The sequence below is a fragment of the Sorex araneus genome, chromosome 5 (assembly GCF_027595985.1).
Source record: "Sorex araneus isolate mSorAra2 chromosome 5, mSorAra2.pri, whole genome shotgun sequence".
NCBI classification, from domain to species: Eukaryota; Metazoa; Chordata; class Mammalia; order Eulipotyphla; family Soricidae; genus Sorex; species Sorex araneus.
Window position 1 is genome coordinate 171542678 of NC_073306.1, and position 18872 is coordinate 171561549.

An 18872-nucleotide genomic window follows, 5' to 3' on the forward strand; every position below is an offset into this window, starting at 1 on the left:
TTGCTATGTTTTACTTACAAAATATATTTATTTGTTTTGGTTTGGGGGCCACACCCAGTGGTGCCTGGGTCTTACTCCTGGTTCTGCACTCATTGATTACTCCTGGTGGGGCCCTGGGGGACCATATGGGGCACTGGGAACCGAGCCCTGGCCAGCTGCGTGCGCGGCAAGCACACCGTACCCCCTATACTACATCTCCAGCCCCCTGTTTCTAAAATATAATAGTAACCCATCAGGGCTTAAAGATTGTTTTGTAGAAAAATTTTAATTCAAGCATTTCTTCTCTTATGAGATATGGGGATATTCAGGTATTCCACTTCCCCAGTCTTATTTTGTAACTTGTCCACGCTAAGGAATTTTCCCAATCACCTAAACTGTAGAACTGACTGACGAAAAATTGTTTAAAGTATCCTTTTGGAAGCTGTATCATCCACAGTGCCCTACTTTCATTACTGATATTTGATAATCTGTTTATTTGTTCCTTTTCAGCTTTGGGGTCACATCCAGCGGTGCTCAGGGCTGGCGCTATGCTTAGGGATCATTCCTGGAAGTGCTGGGGACCAAACCAGGGTCAGCAGAGCACGAGACAAGTGCCCCCTCTGCTGTACTATCTCTCAGGCCTGCATACGATCATTTGTATCTGCTCACCCCTACCTTTTCTTTTCTTCTTGCCCTTAATGGACCTAGTGAGCAATTTTAAAAGTTTTGTTGAAAGTTTCCAACCAGGTTTTGGTTTCATGTATTCTTTTTGCCCCATATATCATTGAGTTCTACTGACTTCCACTTTTTTCTTTTTCTTTTCTTTCTTTTTTTTTTTTGCTTTTTGGGTCACACCCGGCAATGCACAGGGGTTACTCCTGGCTCATGCACTTAGGAATTACTCCTGGCGGTGCTCAGGGGACCATATAGGATGCTGGGAATCGAACCCGGGTCGGCCATGTGCAAGGCAAACGCCCTACCCACTGTGCTATCACTCCAGCCTTGACTTCCACTTTTATCTTTTCTCTTTCTTGGGTTTAGTTTGTTCCTGATTGCTGACTTTAAGGAAGAATCTTAGACTATTTTAGGCCGCTCTTCTTTAAATATTTAGTGTTATATATTTTCTTTTAGACATGGCTTGAATTGTGTGTCATAAACTTTGATTATGTGTTTTCCTTTTCATTCAGTTCAAAATATTTTCTTAATTCCCTAATGACTCCTTCTTTGATTTAATGTTATCTAGAAGTGTGTTGTTTAATTTCCAAATACTTGGTGATTTCCCAAATAGTTCTTAATTGATTTCTAATTTAATTTCATTATGATTTTACAGTCTTAATGTCTTACAGTCTATGATTTCAACACTTTTAGATGTGTGAGGACTTGTCTTATAACTAACATAACATATGGTTTCCCTGGGTTAATGTTCCATGTGAACTTGCAAAGAATGTGCATTCTATTCTATTGTTGTTTGCTGGTCTGTGGTGTCAATTGGGTCCAGTTGATTGAGGTCATTATTTGAGTTTTCAAGTTATTTGTTGATTTTCTGGGTTTTTTTTTAATTGAATACTAAGAGAAGTATGTTCATACTCCAACTGTAATTGTGGATTTTCACATTTTCTTTCTGGTTGTTCAGACTGGGTAGTGATTTTTTTTTTTTTCTTTTTGGGTCACACCCGGCGATGCACAGGGGTTACTCCTGGTTCTACACTCAGGAATTACTCCTGGCGGTGCTCAGGGGAACATATGGGATGCTGGGATTTGAACCCGGGTCGGCCGCGTGCAAGGCAAACGCCCTACCCGCTGTGCTATCGCTCCAGCCCCTGGGTAGTGATTTTGATTTTTGCTATTGCTGTTTGTTTTCATATGTAGTTTAATATTACTTCACAAAATACCTATGATAACTGTGATTATTTTTATTTAAGGAATAAATAAAAGAATATGCAATCCAATATTAAATGTTCTCCCTAATGCCAGTGTATCTAACGTATGTATAATAAACATACATATATACTCTAACCTTTTTTTAGTGATCACTTTATATTTTATAATATTCACTTTAACTCAGAATATATAATGAAATATCATACCACTGCATGTATAACATAAAAAAAACTTGCAGTTATACACTTTTATCTTCTTCTTCATGTCTTTCAAACTACTGCCATACATCTTATATATTTTATAAATCTAAAAAAATGCTACTTGTATTTTATGACATAAATTTTTAAAGAATTAAACACATACACACACAAAAATAAAACAATTCTATCTGTCCACCATTCACCATTCTTGTCACACTGACTCCAAATTTCTCTCTGGTTTTTGGGTTTGGCAGTAGTAATCATGAGATCACGTGTGCTGGCCCTTGAACTTGAGTTCCCCACAGAAGACGCATGCATGCAGTGTACAAGGATAAGACTAGAGAGCAGCTCACCCCTGCCAAGGAAAGCCCAGTGTTCTTTAAAGGAAACAGCATTATGTGAACATCTAATAATAAAGCAATGACAATGTCTGCATCACACTAAAAAAAATTCTGGTTAAATGTAGGGAAATTAGAAAAAAAAACATATACCATGGAAAAGAAGTATTTATGGAAAACTAAAATACAATAAATGATAGGTCAGTAGAATTAGCAGACAGCTAAAATAGATTCCATTATGTGTGATGCATAAATATTTAAAGCAAGCATAATAACAATCAGAAGAAAAACAAAAGAAACAGAAAAAGAACAAAATGAAATTCTGGAGGTGAGCAGAGATTGCATGAACTAAAGGTTGACTGAATGGTATTAAATGCAGATTCGGTACAAGAGAAGAGACTAGATGTCTGTACACATAGCAATTAAATGGATCCAAAATGAAGCACTGAGATAAAAAGGACTAAAAACAAAATAAAAAGAGACTCTGATTTTTGGAATATTATCAAATGATTTACCATAAATTTAGAAAAGGAGATGAAAAAGCATTTGAAGAAATAATGACTGGAATAGCACTGTAGCACTGTTGTCCCATTGTTCATCGATTTGCTCGAGTGGGCACCAGGAACATCTCCATTGTGAGACTTGTTGTTACTGTTTTTGGCATATCGAATATGCCACAGGGAGCTTGCCAGGCTCTGCTGTGCGGGCAGGCTACTCTCTGTAGTTTGCTGGGCTCTCCGAGAGGGAGAAAGAAATCAAACCCAGGTTGGCCGCGTGCAAGACAAACTCCCTACCTGCTGTGCTATCGCTCCAGACTGCAATGCTTATATTTCTATTAGACAAAGCTGTTCTAGAGCAGAGGACAGCAAAGTACAGCCCACGGGTTGACCACTGGTATTTGTTAATACAGTTTCACTGGAACACAGGCACATCTGTGTGTGTCCGCAGTTGCCTTTGTAGCATAATGGCAGAACTGAGTTGTTATCATGTAGGCCATCTAACTCACAAGCCGAAAATATTTACTACCTATGAACTGAAGATGTTTCCAGGGGCCTGAGAGATAGCACAGCGGGTAGGGTATTTGCCTTGCACACAGCCGACCCGGGCTCGATCCCCGGCATCCCATATGGTCCCCCAAGCACTGCCAGGAGTAATTCCTGAGTACATGAGCCAGGAGAAACCCCTGAGCATCGCTGGGTGTGACCCAAAAAGAAAAAAAAAAGATGTTTCCAGCTCTTGGTCTACAGTATATCTTACACCAGGGACAGGTGATATGTTTTACAAATAGATGATTGGCTTAGTATCTGATGAAGAGACAGAAGGTTAATACAGTCAAGGGAGGAAAAATAGAAGATGGAAAGTGAAAGGCATGAGAGCACAGCAATGTCAGGCTCAGAAAAGATGCACTATGAAGAATGAATGGATGAATGAGTAGATGGATGGATGGATGGATGGATGGATGGATGGATGGATGGATGGATGGACAGAACATAATGGAAAAGGAGAGAGTGGCTGAGGGAGATAATTCCCTTTTGTTGTGATTCTTTTTCTCTTTTCCTTATTTACTTATATTTTGATGAGTTTATCATTTTTACATGTAGTTCTTTCAATAGTCCCAATGTCATTGCTTTCTACTTGCTGCTACGTTATGCCCACCACCAGAGTGCTAACACACCTCCCCTGGCCCCTGTAGCTCCCTCAGACCACAGTGCCTTTGACCAGACCTCATGCACCGTAAGAATTCACTCTGTAGACAGAAGGAATCTAATGGCGGTAGATGGAGATGTAGGATGGCTATGTGTAAGGATTTTAAGTAGAAGTTAAGTTTGCCTCTAGCTAACCCAGGCTTAAGATCTCTGATCAAGGGCCAGAGAGATGGTTCAAAGGTCTGGCGCTCATGATTTGCATGCAGAAGGCTCAGGTTCACCCTGAGCACTGCTTGGTCCCTAGAGCTTGGCTGGAGAAGCCCTAAGCCAGGAGAAGTTCCCTCCACCCCAGGTATCACTGGGTGTGGCCCCCAAACAAAAGAGAACAAACCCCAAAGATCTGATCAAGGTCACTTTCCACTTCCTTAAAAAAAAGGTCTCTGGTGAACAAAATAAATTTACCTTTCTCTCTTACGAAACTGTCTATCCTTTAGAACCTTTACTACAGTTTAAAAAGACTTCTGGTGGCTGATGAATATCTGTTCTCCATGAGCCTCTAGGCTCCAGGAGGGAAGGAAACAGGCCTGGCCGTTTCTGCTCCCCTCTAGGTACAGCAGGACATAGGAAACTCCCAGAGATGCTGGCTGATTAGATGCACAAACAGACGGGGAGTGCAGGAAGGATGAGGCTGGGACACGTGGAAACGCAGTGTCTGCTGACCTCTGCTCAGCCCAGAAGGAGCTGCAGTGCTCTAGAGTCGCTGCTGACTGTGGGACCCTGCCTCATCGGTGCCCCCTGTTTTTAAGGCCTGCGCTCTTATTTTGAAAGTTGCACAGAACAGGCACCCGCCACTTTTTTGTTGTTGTTTAAAGTAAGAAGCATAAAAGCTGCAACGGATCTGTGGTGAAATGCAGGAACTCGGGTAAGATCCTCCATCCAAGCCTCTGTTTTCTGATCTATTAAACAGGGAGAACAGGCCAGGGCTGCCACAAAGCGTGAAAGGAGAAAGGGCTCAGAAGTTCACAGATTTTTCTCCAAAGAACTGTCAGATACAAGGGGTGGGGAGGCAGGGGATTCTAGATCTCTGAACTGATGACACACTTAAAACAAGAGATTTTAAAGGTGGAAATAGCTTCATCTTCAAAGTTCATACATATTTTGCATTTTGTATCATAAAAATACCCTATCACTTACATATTAAATCAAATCTGTTTATATAAAATTTATATTTACTCACAGATTCATTTAATTCATTTCCCCTATTCATTCCCCCTCCCCACCCCACATAAAGCAACTGGGGGGAAAGGTTGTGCAACGGTTACCAGACTGTCCTTTGAATCCATACTTCTAAGACGCTCATCTTTATGGGAGTGGCTTTGAGCCCCTGAAGATGGAGCTTAAAAAGGTCTGGATTGTTGTTGTTGTTGTTGCTGTTGTTGGGATACACCCAAAGACACTCAGAGGTTACTTCTGGCTTTGAAATCAGGAATTAACTCCTGGTAGTACTTGGGAAATCATTATGTGGTGCCAGGGATCAAAACCTGGTAGGCCAGTGGTAGGCAAGCTCCCTACCCACTGTACTCTCTCTCTGGCCCTTCATATGAGCCTTTTAAAGACCCTTGATATCATGTTTCTCCTTCCTTCCTTCCTTCCTTCCTTCCTTCCTTCCTTCCTTCCTTCCTTCCTTCCTTCCTTCCTTCCTTCCTTCCTTCCTTCCTCCCTTCCTCCCTTCCTCCCTTCCATCCTTCCTTCCTTGTTTTGGGGCCACACCTGGCATTGCTCAAGGCTGACTCCTGGCTCTGTGCTCAGGGATCACTCCCAGCGGGGTTCTGGAAACCATGTGCAGTGCTGAGGATAGAACAAGGTCATCTTCTACGCAGGGTAAGTGTCTTACCTGCTGCACTATCTCTCCAGCCCTTCCTATCTTGTCTTTCCTTTTTTTCTTGGGGTGGGGATTTGGGCCACACCCCACTACGCTCATGTGTTATTCCTGGCTCTGTGCTCAGGGCTTACTCCCGGCTCTGCACTTCTGGCAGGCTTAGGGGACCATTCGGGGTACGGGGAATTGAACCTGGGTCAGTTTTGTGCAAAGCAAGAGCCTTATCTGCTGTATTATCTCTTTGGTTCTTTTTTTCTTTTCTTATCTGTGTGTATGTTTTCATTTAATTGGACCCAGGAAATAATGAGGAAATTGAGAGAACTTAATTACGGAGGATCATAACTTTGACTTTGTTGGCAATCTCCTCATTTCACCCACAGCTCCACACACTCCATTTTTATTTGCTGTAAGAAGGCATTCTGAATTAAACTTGTTAGGATAGCATCTTTAATGCAACCTTTTATTTTTGGGGGCAGTTGGGCTCTAATAACAGACACCACTTAATTTTCAGAAAGCTCACTCAGAAATACAGAAGCAGCTGGATATACAATAAGGTATAAAATCTAAAAACGTACATCAGAACTGTGTAAGTCAGAGGACAGATATCCTTTTTTTTTTTTTCTTTTTTGGTCACACCCGGCAATGCACAGGGGTTCCTCCTGGCTCTGCACTCAGGAATTATTCCTGGCGTTGCTCTGGGGACCATATGGGATGCTGGGAATCAAACCTGGGTCGGCCACGTGCAAGGCAAACACCCTACCCGCTGTGCTATCGCTCCAGCCCCCAGATATCCTTTTTTATGTTTATTTTGTTCCCCTTCCCACCCCTCAGTTATTTCAGCAGTGACCAGGCTCCATCTGACACACAGTTGTGGTGCTTGCTCAGGCTCACATACTGGGAATCCTCTTAGAGATAAATAATCCAAAGAGGAAAAAATTACGTCTGTCCAGGCTAGGATCCTAGCTGTTAGAATCATCTAGGACCTTCTTAGAAAGAGTTGGAGCAGGAGGCCTGTGGGGTGGGGCTTGATGACAGGGTGTCTGTCTTGCATGTGGAAGACTCAGGGTTGTTTGTTTTTTTTTTAAAAAAGCCCTAACAGGAACTACAGAAAGATAAAGGCCTTCCCTAATTAATTTATAAACAACTACACTAGCTCAAACTAAGTAGAAATACACCAGTGGCTGAGTGTGGAGGTCATCCCAGTGCATTAAAACAATATGGGTTTGGGGGCAAGATTTCTTTTTTGAGATCTGTAAAGAAAAATTTGAGTTATACACATTAAAAAAAAAAACAGTGATACAGAAAATATTTTCTTTGAAGTAAGTTAGACAAGTGGCAGAAAGCATGCTTTGCACATATATAGGCCTGGATTCCATAGGGAGCACCCACACACAAAAAAAATAATAAAATAAAATAAGCTGGAAAAGCTCAGTTTTCCTTCCCTAGTTTCTAAAGACCATAGGACAGAAAGATGGTCATCTAGCTTTAAAATAATACAATCAACAGTGCTACTGGGGAAGGTCTCAGACATAGCTGTCACTGTGTCTGAAGCAGACAATGATGCTTTGTCAGATTATCGGTAACAAAGGGGCTAGTTGACATGAACTAAATTTCTGTATAGGTTCTAAGTGTATTTCTGCTTCGAGTTCGAGAAAAGCAAAGTGAAATACACTGACAAAGGTGGCCATCCAGTTGGTGTTGTGCATCTGGGAGCATCACCACCTAAATCAAGCGGTCCTTTCCTCTGAAAAGACACTTTCCAGGCAACAGAAGAGGAAGCCCAGTGGCCTCGGGGAGACAAAACAAACAACAACTCTGCTGAGGGTGCCTCTCCAGGAAGACTTCCCATTTTACCACGACCCCGCTTCTGTCCAATACGCACACACATGTAAAGGCAGGGACATCCGTCAACCTAGAGAACCGTCTCTTTTCGGACATTCATAAGAGAAATGAATTTAGCATTCTACCACCATCATAATTCTTTTCCATCTTTCTTTTTTCTTCTCGTTAGCACAGAAAACAAAAGCAATAAATGGTTGTGTAGCAAAAGCTGGACTCGATGAGGGGCAGGAGTGATAGCACAGTGGGTAGGGCGTTTGCCTTGCACGCGGCCGACCCGGGTTCAAATCCCAGCATCCCATATGGTCCCCTGAGCACCGCCAGGGGTAATTCCTGAGTGCAGAGCCAGGAGTAACCCCTGTGCATCGCCAGGTGTGACCCAAAAACCAAAAAAAAAAAAAAAAAAAAAGCTGGACTCGATGAATTGTAAAAGGGAATCCCTCCTTTTTCACAAACCAATTGTTCTGTCCCGTGAAAACGCTATGATTATCAAATGTTATGGTGCCAGTGACTTTGTTTATAGTACCATGCTAAAATTTGAAAAAAATACATTTCTCATAAACCTACAGGACTTTTAAGGCGCAAGACCGCGTAATGTTAAACAGCTAATAGATTCATTTGTAACAGCCATGAGTAAAAATTAAATGCAAGTCTAAAAAAGTTCATATGAAATTTTTCACAGGTAAAATATTTCTCAGTCAGTAAACTAAAGATTGTACTTATATAAGCATGAACACAATATGCAGTGTCGATCCTCTGCCCCTATCCTAACCATATCATTTTACTTACCCCCAAATCCTGCAGTAAATTATTCAAAAGGCCCCACTTTTCCTCTGCCTCCTTCCTTGCAAGTAGAGTGAGTCTGGACTCTATACCACACACCCAGGTGTATTTTTCAAGGTACCAGCAATAGAAACCCCACAAGCCAATGAATCAAAAAATGAAATAGATGGCATTTCTCCCTTGGTGTAACACTGGCCAAACTAGACATTCTAAATGAACAGAGGGAAGAAAAATCTGGCTAAAGGGACCGGTGACAGAGATGGGGTGGAGATGGGGCGGGGGCCAGATGTAGGAAGACAAACAGGATGCCAGGAGGTAAGAAATAAGGGTGGGGAGTAGTGGGCAATCTCAAGAGGAACTGACAAGGTCTGTTGCTTATAGTTACCCAGAAACCCTTCAGAAAAATAACAAACAGGAGCCTTAGAAAGACGCCTGCACAGCTAGGACCCCACTGGCTGAGACCAGGTGGGGGGTCCCCCAATGACGGGAGACCAAAGGGAACCACCCACAAGTTCAAATTCAACTCCAGGGAGTCCTGATGCTCCTTTCACCTGAAACCAACAGTTCCCTGGGAAAGGTCCCAGGGAGGGGCGGGGCGCCCCTGAGCTCCAGGAAGTATATTTCTATCTCTTGAGAAAATAGGAACTTCAGCTCAATTCCGTGTCATTTGTTGGGCTTTCTGTTTTGGGGTGTTTTTCTGGTGTGTGTGTGTGTCTGTCTGCCTGTCTGTCTCTGTGTGTGTGTGTGTGTGTGTCTGTCTGTCTGTCTTTGGAGTCATTTTTAAATGCACAGTAGCTTGAGAGAGAATAAACCTGTGCAAGGCCAGCAATGCTTACACCAATTCAAAAGGCCAATTGATAAAAGAAGTTCCTCTTCTCCCTCTGCCTTCACCTCCGTGACCCCTCACTGCTTACAGAACTCATAAACCGAGCACCCCACCTCGAAGAACCAGGTGCTGGCTCAGAGCCAGCTTGCAAAAGTGAGCTTGAGGTCCCACATCTAATTGCACACAACACCTGAGTTTCTTCCTTGGCTCATCTTAAAAGCGAGCTTCTTCCCTCTTGCAAAGGTCACGGAGGAGAGCGTGGCTGTTGGTTCAAAGGGCCGAGCGAGGCCTTTGCCCGCAGAAGCGCCCTGGGTTCCCTCTCCAGCAACGCACGATTCCCCCAAACATCACAGGGAGTGACCCCAAGCACTGAGCTGGGAGTAACGCCCCCACCCTCATCCCGTGTGTGTGTGTTAAAAAAAAAAAAAAAAAAAAAAAACAGAAGGAAAAAATGTCTTAAATGCTCAAAGGAAAAAAAAACACAAGAGTTGAAAAAACTAAGGAAAAAATCTGCCTCACTCCTCTGACTTTGACACAACAATTATGGCTTTAATGTCCTCTTCTGTCTGCAAAGCGAATCATGAGCGCACGATGAACCCTGACTTTTCACGTGCCCCCCCCCCCTTCAAGGCCTTTGGAAGCAGGTGGGCCTTGGAAGGGGAGAGGCTCAGGTGGGAACGGCCAGGTCGGGAAGACTGAGAGCCTGGGCCTTGAGGGAGGCCCTGCACGGTGGCCAGCCCCTGCCCGAGAGCGGAACTCGCATACTCTCCCACTGCGCGGATTTGCTGAGGAAGGAGGGTGTGTGCACACGCATTCTGTGTGTGTGTGTGTGTGTGTGTGTGTGTGTGCATGTAGAGATGTCTGTACACATGCATTCAGGCATTATTTACTAAAGGGAGGAGAGTGTGTGTGTATGTGTGTGTGTGTGTACAGATGTGTGCTCACGCACTATTTACTAAAGGGAGGAGAGTGTGTTCGTTCCCTCACGCCTGTGTGTGTGTGTGTGTGTGTGTGTGTACAGATGTGTATATTCCCGTGACTTCTCCGTCCCTCCTGCTTCGCGTGCCCCGCAACACAGTTGGATACGCACTGTCATCTTACATGGTGTCATGCCACTGTCTCGCTCAGAAACTCCCCATGGTTTCCCAACGTCTGCTGCAAGAACCCGAAACCCCTGAGCCTCAGTCTCCCTACATCCTGCCCGCTTCACCCCCACGTGCCTGCCGGGGTCCATCCCTCCTCACTCGGTCCTGCTCCCACACACGTCCGCCCTGGGGCCTTCCCCATTTCCAAAATGTGGTCTGAGGATCCTCTCCTGCTGGCCATGAAATTCAAGCACGGAAACCACTAAAAATATTATAAATTAAAATGCACGTCCCTGAAGTCCCCCAGAGCCGGCTTAAACTCTCAAGAAAGTGGAAATGGTATACTTGCCGTAAACCGAAGGAAATTAGACTTCGACAATTTACTAACAAAATAATGAATAAACAACAAAACAGGAATGCCTGTTTTTTAGCTTGAATGCTCAGGACTATAGGAAGAGGAGACGGCATCGAGGCCTTCTCTCTCGCCGTGGCCCTGCACCTTCTCGGTGACGACAGCGAGGCTGTCCTTCTGACCCGAAGATCCTTGATGTCATCATCCACGTGGGACAGCATCCAGTACCTCAGCCCCCCTTTCCCTTGATCTCCTCATCTTTGGGGATGTTCTCCATCCCCAGGGAGCCCCCCTCCCACCTGCACTCTTAAAGCTACCCCTGGGGCCCTGTCACCTCTAAATGTCAAACAACAGGTTAATGCACTTGCCTTGCCCTCGCCTGCTCCCTGTTGCACTGTCCCCCGAGCGCTGTCAGGAGTGACTCCTGAGCAGAACTCAGTACTGGGCCTCAGCACTGCAGAGCTGGCTCCGGTTTCCATGGCACCAGCTCCTTGACCCCTTCACTGAACTATTGGCTTGGTTGGCCAAGAATCATAGGTGTGTCACAGGACCTCTTGAGCACTGCTTGAGAGAAAGGGTCTCCCCTTTAAAAAATGTGTGGGTAGGGGCTGAAGAGATAGCACAGCGGGCAGGGCGTTTGCCTTGCACATGGCCAACCCGGGTTCAATTCCCAGCATCCCATATGGTACCCTGAGCACCACCAGGGGTTATTCCTGAGTGCAGAGCCAGGAGTAATCCCTGAGCATCGCCAGGTGTGACCCAAAAAGCAAGAAAAAAAAAGTAGGGGGAAGAGGAGGACAGGAGGATCAGAAGAAGAAAGAAGATTGTTGCAGACAACAACATTTTTGATTATTATATTACAAAAGTATAGGAATCAAAAGGGTATGAACAAAGGTACATTATTGTATGTTTGTACTTAATGTACCAAATAATATGGCATTAAAAAAATACCTAGAAACGCAGGACCAGGGAGATAGCACAGGGGTTAGGGCACATTTTGTGCAGACATAGGACTTTATCTTGGTCCTAATGCCACCTGTGCATCCATCCCCCGCCCCCCCCCCCCCCGCACTCCCCACCATCACCACGTCCTGTAATCCTGGAGGCCTTCTGAGCACCATCACGTCTGGTGCTGTTAGCTGGTCCCCAACACTGCAGGGCACGGGCATAAGCAGCACCCTTGGGCTCCTGCCCTGAACCAGCACCCCAGTTAGTTAAGTATCAGCAGGAGTGTGTACTGAGCTCCCTGGGTGTTGCTTGGGAGACCAGGAAAAGAAAGACAGAGAAGCAGACACATGGGGTCAGTGACGTGGCTCGGTGGAACAGTGCTGCCTTACACACGAATCCCTAGCTTCTCTCTCCAACACTTACAAACAATAGGCAGACACAGGGACAAATGGAACAATAGTCTAGAAAAAACAACCCACTCATATATTGATAAACAAATATCGGAAAAGAAGCCCAGAATACATACAACAAAGCCAGAAGAGTCTTTTCACTGAATGGTATGGTATGGGGGAAACAGGGAAGTGGGTATTCAGATGCCAAACATGGAACTGGAGCCTTACACTACTCACACACACACACAAAAAGACGAAATGGATTAAAGAGTTAAAATAAGACTCAAATCTGTGAACTCCAGAGACAGACTTCAATGACCTTTTTTCTTTTTTGGACATGACACTGATAACACAAGCAATAGGAGCAAAACTTAACAGTGGGACTCCATCAACACTTGTGCACAGCAGGGCCTGCAAGATAGGACAACAGGCAGGGCATTGATCTTGCATACTTGTCAACCTGGGTTCAATCCCCAGCATCCCATATGTTCCCCCAAATACTGCCAGGAGTAATTCCTAAATTCCGAGTCAGGAATAATCCCTAGCATCCCCAGGTGTGGCTCCCAAACAGAACAAAAAACAAAACTTCTGACAGCAAAAAAAAAAAAAAACACCACTAAGATGAAAAAGACAGTGGGCAGGACTTAATATCTCTATATGCTTAGTAATGGAGAATTATCAAATGCCTCATTGGCAATAGGACTGTCTTTTTCTTTTTGGGGGGAAACCCCAGCAACGGTAGTGAGTTGTGTGTTGAAACTTGGAATGTAATCGAGATAACGGCAAATGAAGTGAAACTTATCACGTACAAGGGTGGGGACTAGGGAGGTGGGAGGGGGCGGCAGATATACTGGGGGGGTTGGGGATGGAAGATGGGCACTGGTGAAGGGAGGGGTGTTTGAATATTGTATAACTGACATAATCCTGAGAACTTTGTAACCCTCCACTTGGTGATTCAATAAAAAAAAAAAAAAGTAAAAAAAAAAAAAAAAGAAAAAGACAGTGGGAGAAAATACTTGTAAAACAGCCATCTGATCAAGGATTAATATCCAATATAGATAAAGAACTCAACACAACAGCAAGAAAACAAAGAATCTGATTTCAAAAAAGGGACAGAAGATCTAAACAAACACTTCTCCCCAAGAAGACATGCTAATGGCCATCAGGTACCTGAAAAGACACCAACCATCAACTCTACACCACGGACCATCAGGGAAATGAAAATCAAAACCACAATGAGGGAGGTGTCACCTCTCACCTATTAGTCGGGCTATTATCCAAAAGGATTAGCTACTACCCAAAAGATAAGAGGAGTGTTGTCAAGGATGAAGAAAAAGGGAACTCTCAGGCATGTTGGTGGGAGTATGAATTAGGCAGACACTATAAGGAAACCACATGGATTTCCTCAAGAAATTAAAAAATCGAACTCTTGGGGGCTGGAGTGATATTATAGCAGGTAGGGCACTTGCCTTGCAAGCAGCCAACCTAGGTTCTATCGATGGCATCCCATATGAACCTTCAAGCCCTGCCAGGAGTGATTCCTGAGCACAGAACCAGGAGTCAGCTCTGAGCATCACTGCATGTGACACCCCCCCACCCCGGAAAGAAAACCCACAACTTCTTTATTATTCAGCAATTCATCTTCTAGGTATTTCTCCTAAGGAAATGAAGTCATCATTTAAAAGAGAACTACGCTGGCATGCCCATTGCCAGGTTTTGGGTTTTTTTCAATTTTTTTTTTTTTAGGGGAAGGGTTTGGGCCATATACAGCAGTGCTCAGAGGCTCTTCCTGGCTTTGTGCTCAGGAGTGACCCCTGGCAGGGCTTAGGGGATGATATGCAGTGCTGGGAATTGGACCAGGGTGGAAGCTGATTCAGTTGCATGCCAAGCAAGTACACTACCACCTGTACTATCTCTCCCACTCCCATCACAGTGTTCTTTATCATATTCAAGACGGGGAAACCTAAGTGTCCATCAGTGACTGGGTAAAAAAAACATCTGTCTATCTGCTTGCCTGCTGTCTGTCTCTCCTGTCTTGTCTGTCTGTTTGTTTGTCTCTCTCTCTCTCTCTTTCAAACACACACACACACACACACACACACACACAGAGGAATATGATTCAGCCACAAAAAAGGAAAATTTGGACAGGGGAAGCTTCATATACCTGGATTGTGATGGCATTATTGTAAGTAAATAAGTCAGAAAAAAAGACTTTAAATATTGTACGAGTGCATGAGGAATCTAAGCAATCTGAACTCACAGAAATATAGAAGGATGCTGGCTTCTAGGGACTGAGAGTATTGGGAATTATCAGTCAAAAGGTATGGACTTCTAGCTATGAGACTCATAAGATCTGGGATTCCAATGTATAGCAAGAGGTATATTAGATGGGCTTCCTTTGGTGAATATAATAACAATAATGGGCTAGATACTTAAAAAGTTAAGAGAATGGATCATAAATGTTTTCAATGCCAAAAAAGAAAAAAATGAATAAATAAGACAGAAAGAAAGATAGTACAGCAAGGTAGGTGCTTGCCTTGCAAGCAAAATGACTTGGGTTCAATGCCTGGCCAGGAGTGATCCATGAGAGCAGAGCCAGGACCAGACCTGGTCTGGTGTCTGGTCCACGGTGTGGACCCAAAAATAAAAAATAGGAAAAACAATTTGATGGAGGTGTTAAACTAACCCTACTATGGTCATTATTTTACAAAGTATATGTGTATCTAATCATTGTTTATAGACCTTAAACTTTTATCTATAATTTTATTTATTTTTCAGGTTTCAGAGGGAGCTTTAATGGGTTATCTGTTCAAGTAGCCACTTCCAGCCCGACGGAGAGAGTGCCCCATGTGGGTGCCTGCGGCCGGCGTGACGGAGGGCTCGGCAGGATACGGCACCAGGACGGGGGGTGCGTGGACAGCCACGCTCCTAAACTGTCTTGAATTTGCCATTGATGTAGCGGACCCAGTTGAGGGTCAGAAGCCAATCGATGACCCACACCAGCCCCACGGCACCCACGGCACCCCACATCCCCGCTGTGGGGACCCAGTTCTTAGCCACTTGGGCATATCGTGGCCCCCCAAGCCAGGTGAACAACGCGGTGCCTGTCCACAGCTCAGGGTGACACAGACCAGCCACACTGCGTAGGCGCACAGGCTACAGCCTTATCTGTAATGTTGGGGGCTGGAAAGATAGCACAACAGGTAGAGTGCTTGGCTTGCCCGTGGCTGACCTGGTTTTGACCCTTGGTATCTTACATCGTCCCCCAATGCTGCTAGAAGTCCGCCAGGAACCCAGCCCTGAGCACAGAAGGAGTAACCCCTGGGCACTGCCAGGTGTAGCCATCCTCCCCCCCCCCAAAAAAAAATAAAAGAAACAAAAGTTAGATATAAAACTTTAGAGTTCACTTACATATTACTTACCGATTTCAACAATGGACTGGAGCAATAGCACAATAGTAGGGCGTTTGCCTTGCACGAGGCTGACCCAGGTTCGATTCCTCCGACCCAGGTTTGATTCCTCCGTCCCTCTCGGAGAGCCCAGCAAGCTACTGAGAGTATCCCGTCCACACGGCAGAGCCTGGCAAGCTACCTGTGGTGTATTCGATATGCCAAAAACAGTAAGAAGAAGTCTCACAATGTAGACATTACTAGTGCCCGCTCGAGCAAATCGATGAACAATGGGACGACAGTGCTACAGTGCAGTGCTACTTCAACAATATCTCAATAAAGCTAGAAAAGTGGGGGAAAGCCATATGGATCCTCTGAGGTATAGCTATCAGATTGCTATACCTGTTATGAAGACACTTCCCTGCCTTTGGAACTCTTTGCTTCACTTCTCCTGTTCAGTAGAAAATTTCCTGGGAGCAGAATGGAAGTGTTCTGAAAGAGAGTGAAGAAGGAAGAATCTCAGACATCTGTATATGTGTATCAGAAAAGGAGTCCCAGGTCTGACGTGATAACACATGCCTCCCAGAGCATCACTGCGTGGGTATAGTCCCCATCACCCCTAAGCACCACTAGGGTGCCTCTCATGGTCCCCAGCATTGAAGGATCCTTGGGCCCTTGCACTGAATCTCCAGCACATTGGCCGAGAATGACCAGGAGTGTGCCCTAGACCACAGGTCCCACTTGGGAGACCTCTGCCCCAAAAGAGAGATGGGCCAGCGAGGTAATGCAGGTAAAGCAGCTGCTTGCAGGTGCCTGTCACTCCTAGGTTTGATCCCCAGCACCCCATAAGGCCCCCGAGCCCTGAGCCCGCCCAGGAGTGACCCCTGAGAGCAGTGCCAGGAGCAAGCCCAAGACTGAGTGTTACCAGGTGTCACCCCAAAACAGAAAAAAAGGGGAGAAGAGAGTGGAGGGGAGGGGAGTAAAGAGGACAGGAGGGAAATCGAGGTAAAAGTGAGAGTTGACATGGCATTAATTGTAACTTTAGCCAGCGGCTTTTGGTGGGGGGAGGTAAAGAGGGGTTCATAGGATTGGGGCTACAACCCAAGCGGTGCTCAGGGCTTACTCCTGCGGTGCTCAGGTATCACTCCTGGAAGTGCTCAGGGGCCCATATGGGATGCCAGGGGTGGAAATGGGAGTCCTCTACGGCAAGGCAAACACCTCGTTCCCTGTATGATCTGACACCTGAACAGTGGTTTCAACTTTTCACACCTGCACACCAGCAAAGGAATGGGGTGGGGTTGAAAACCACTGAAAATGACAAAAGAGAAAATGCAAGTTGGTGGTGGCTTGTGACCTGGAGGCCTCGAATCCACCTTCACAGAGTGCTACTCTGGTTGCCACCCATCCATCCACAAATACTTGAGCAGCAGTCCCCAGCTGCCAGGCACCACTCTAGAGCACAGCGGGAAAGAGAGGCCAAGGTCATGGGCTGCTCTCCTGGGTCTCAGGCTCTCATGGGGGAAAGAGAGCAGCAAAGCCAAGCAAGAAACAAACACGGTTTCACTTCTTTAGATGCTGAGACCTAAAAAGAAGAGAGTAAAGAAGGAAGATGAGGCAACAAGAGGCAAAGGAGGGGTTTTCCAGACTGTGAACAGGGGGGTAACACTCAGCTAGACACCAAGGATGCAAAAAGTCATCCCTATGGAACTGAGTCCTGGACTTCCTTCTCATGATTACACGATGGATGCCATAGCGCCAGACATCACATCCTCACCTACCAGGTGTCCAAAGCAGGTCTAGGTTTATCTTTGAGAAGAATGTCCTCTCATCAGGAAGAAAAATGTTTCCCATAAGCCACAGCATGTTCCTCTTCATGTCCCCTGGCCAGAACTAGGTCACATCTATGCTCCAACCACTCATTGGCAAGAGAGTCTGCAGGCTGGCGGCCAGTAGCAAAGGTTCTTAAGCTGGGACCAGGAAAAGGGGCCGGGGGTGTCCTTCCAATAGACACACTGCCTCCCCCCCGCCAGGAATGTGACCCAATGGAAAGGCTCTGGTGCCATGGGTGAGGCACACTGACAACGTGTCTGGGCCCTGGGAATATGACACGGTGCCTGCCCTCCCTGTGTTTCTGTTTCAGTCCCCTAGGGAGGATGAGTCGATTCTGAGACAGACTCTGAAGGCCGGAGAGATGGCACAGGGGTTCAAGGCTCCTATCTTGCACATTGGTTGTCTCGGTTGTGCAGCTGGACTCACATACGGTCCCCAGAGCACAACAGACCCAGGAATAGATCCTAAGCATGACTGGTGTGATCCCCCAAAAAAGAATCAAGGATCTGCAGAGGTTCAGCCCGGGTGTGGTGAGAGCATCTGTAAGGACAGGGTTGGAGAGTTAATACGGCAGGCGGGGCACTTGCCCTATATATGGCTGACCTCGGTTTGATCCCCAGCATCCGGGCCCTGAACCCCACCAGGAGTAAGCCCTGAGCACTGTTGGGTGGCATCTCATGCTATCCCCTTGCCCCTAAAACCAGAGAAATGAAAAAACAAAAACAAAAACACCAAAAGCAAAAGTGATACCCCCACACCTCCAAAGGTGTCAAGAGGGAAGGTGGTAAGAAAAGATGTATTAGAGAAAATACCCTTTCAGTGAAGTGGGGAGATGAAAGCGATTGGAGGCCTGGGGGAGGGAACTAGGGGGCCATGCAAAGGGCCAGGGGTGTGGAGAGAGAAGGGGAGGAGAGGCCAGCAGGAGGGAGAGGGCAGGGAGGGAGGAGGAGTGTAAGGACAGGCAGGGAGACTACATGTAGCACTAAAATCCTGGACTGTGTCTCAGGGGACGCCATGGAAGGAAGGGGCCAGCTCAGCTCAGGTTGGTCCTGCGGAGAAGGCATATTCTTCACTTCCAGCGGGCCAGGCCCCTCTCTCTCTCTCTCTCTCTCTCTCTCTCTCTCTCTCTCTCACACACACACACACACACACACACACACACACACACCCCAGTGACCACTCTGCAATAGGCTGGAGCAGTGGAATGGCCCAGGACCTGGCAGAAGGGAGGAGATTTGGGGGTTGAGGGGCGTGGTCAGGGGTTGGTCCCCTGCATCCAGGGCAAGCACCCCAGTGATGGAGAGGGAGGAGCCGGAGAACTTCAGGTCCGGCAGGTTTGGGCACCTGGAAAAATGGCGGTGTCCTGCCCTGGGTGGGTTCCTTGAGGGGCAAGTCGGCGGAGCATCCTCCCACAGGGCACTGACCAGCGTTTTCATTAATTAACCCATTTTAAGATTCTTCTCCTCCCTCCCCCACCTTTCCTATCAAAACCACTCCCTGCTTCT

General features: G+C 45.9%; 1 long non-coding RNA gene across 5 annotated transcripts in view; it reads right to left on the reverse strand.

The window, feature by feature from the left end:
- The window catches only part of LOC129405108 (uncharacterized), a 42984-nt gene that overhangs the window by 20475 nt on the left and 3637 nt on the right, over nt 1-18872 (reverse strand). For 4 of the 5 annotated variants that reach the window (XR_008630328.1, XR_008630327.1, XR_008630324.1 and 1 more), the window contains exon 2: nt 15571-16029. This is a non-coding gene — a long non-coding RNA (uncharacterized LOC129405108). The remainder of the gene's footprint in view (nt 1-15570; nt 16030-18872) is intronic. The other variant, XR_008630326.1, reaches the window with a different exon arrangement.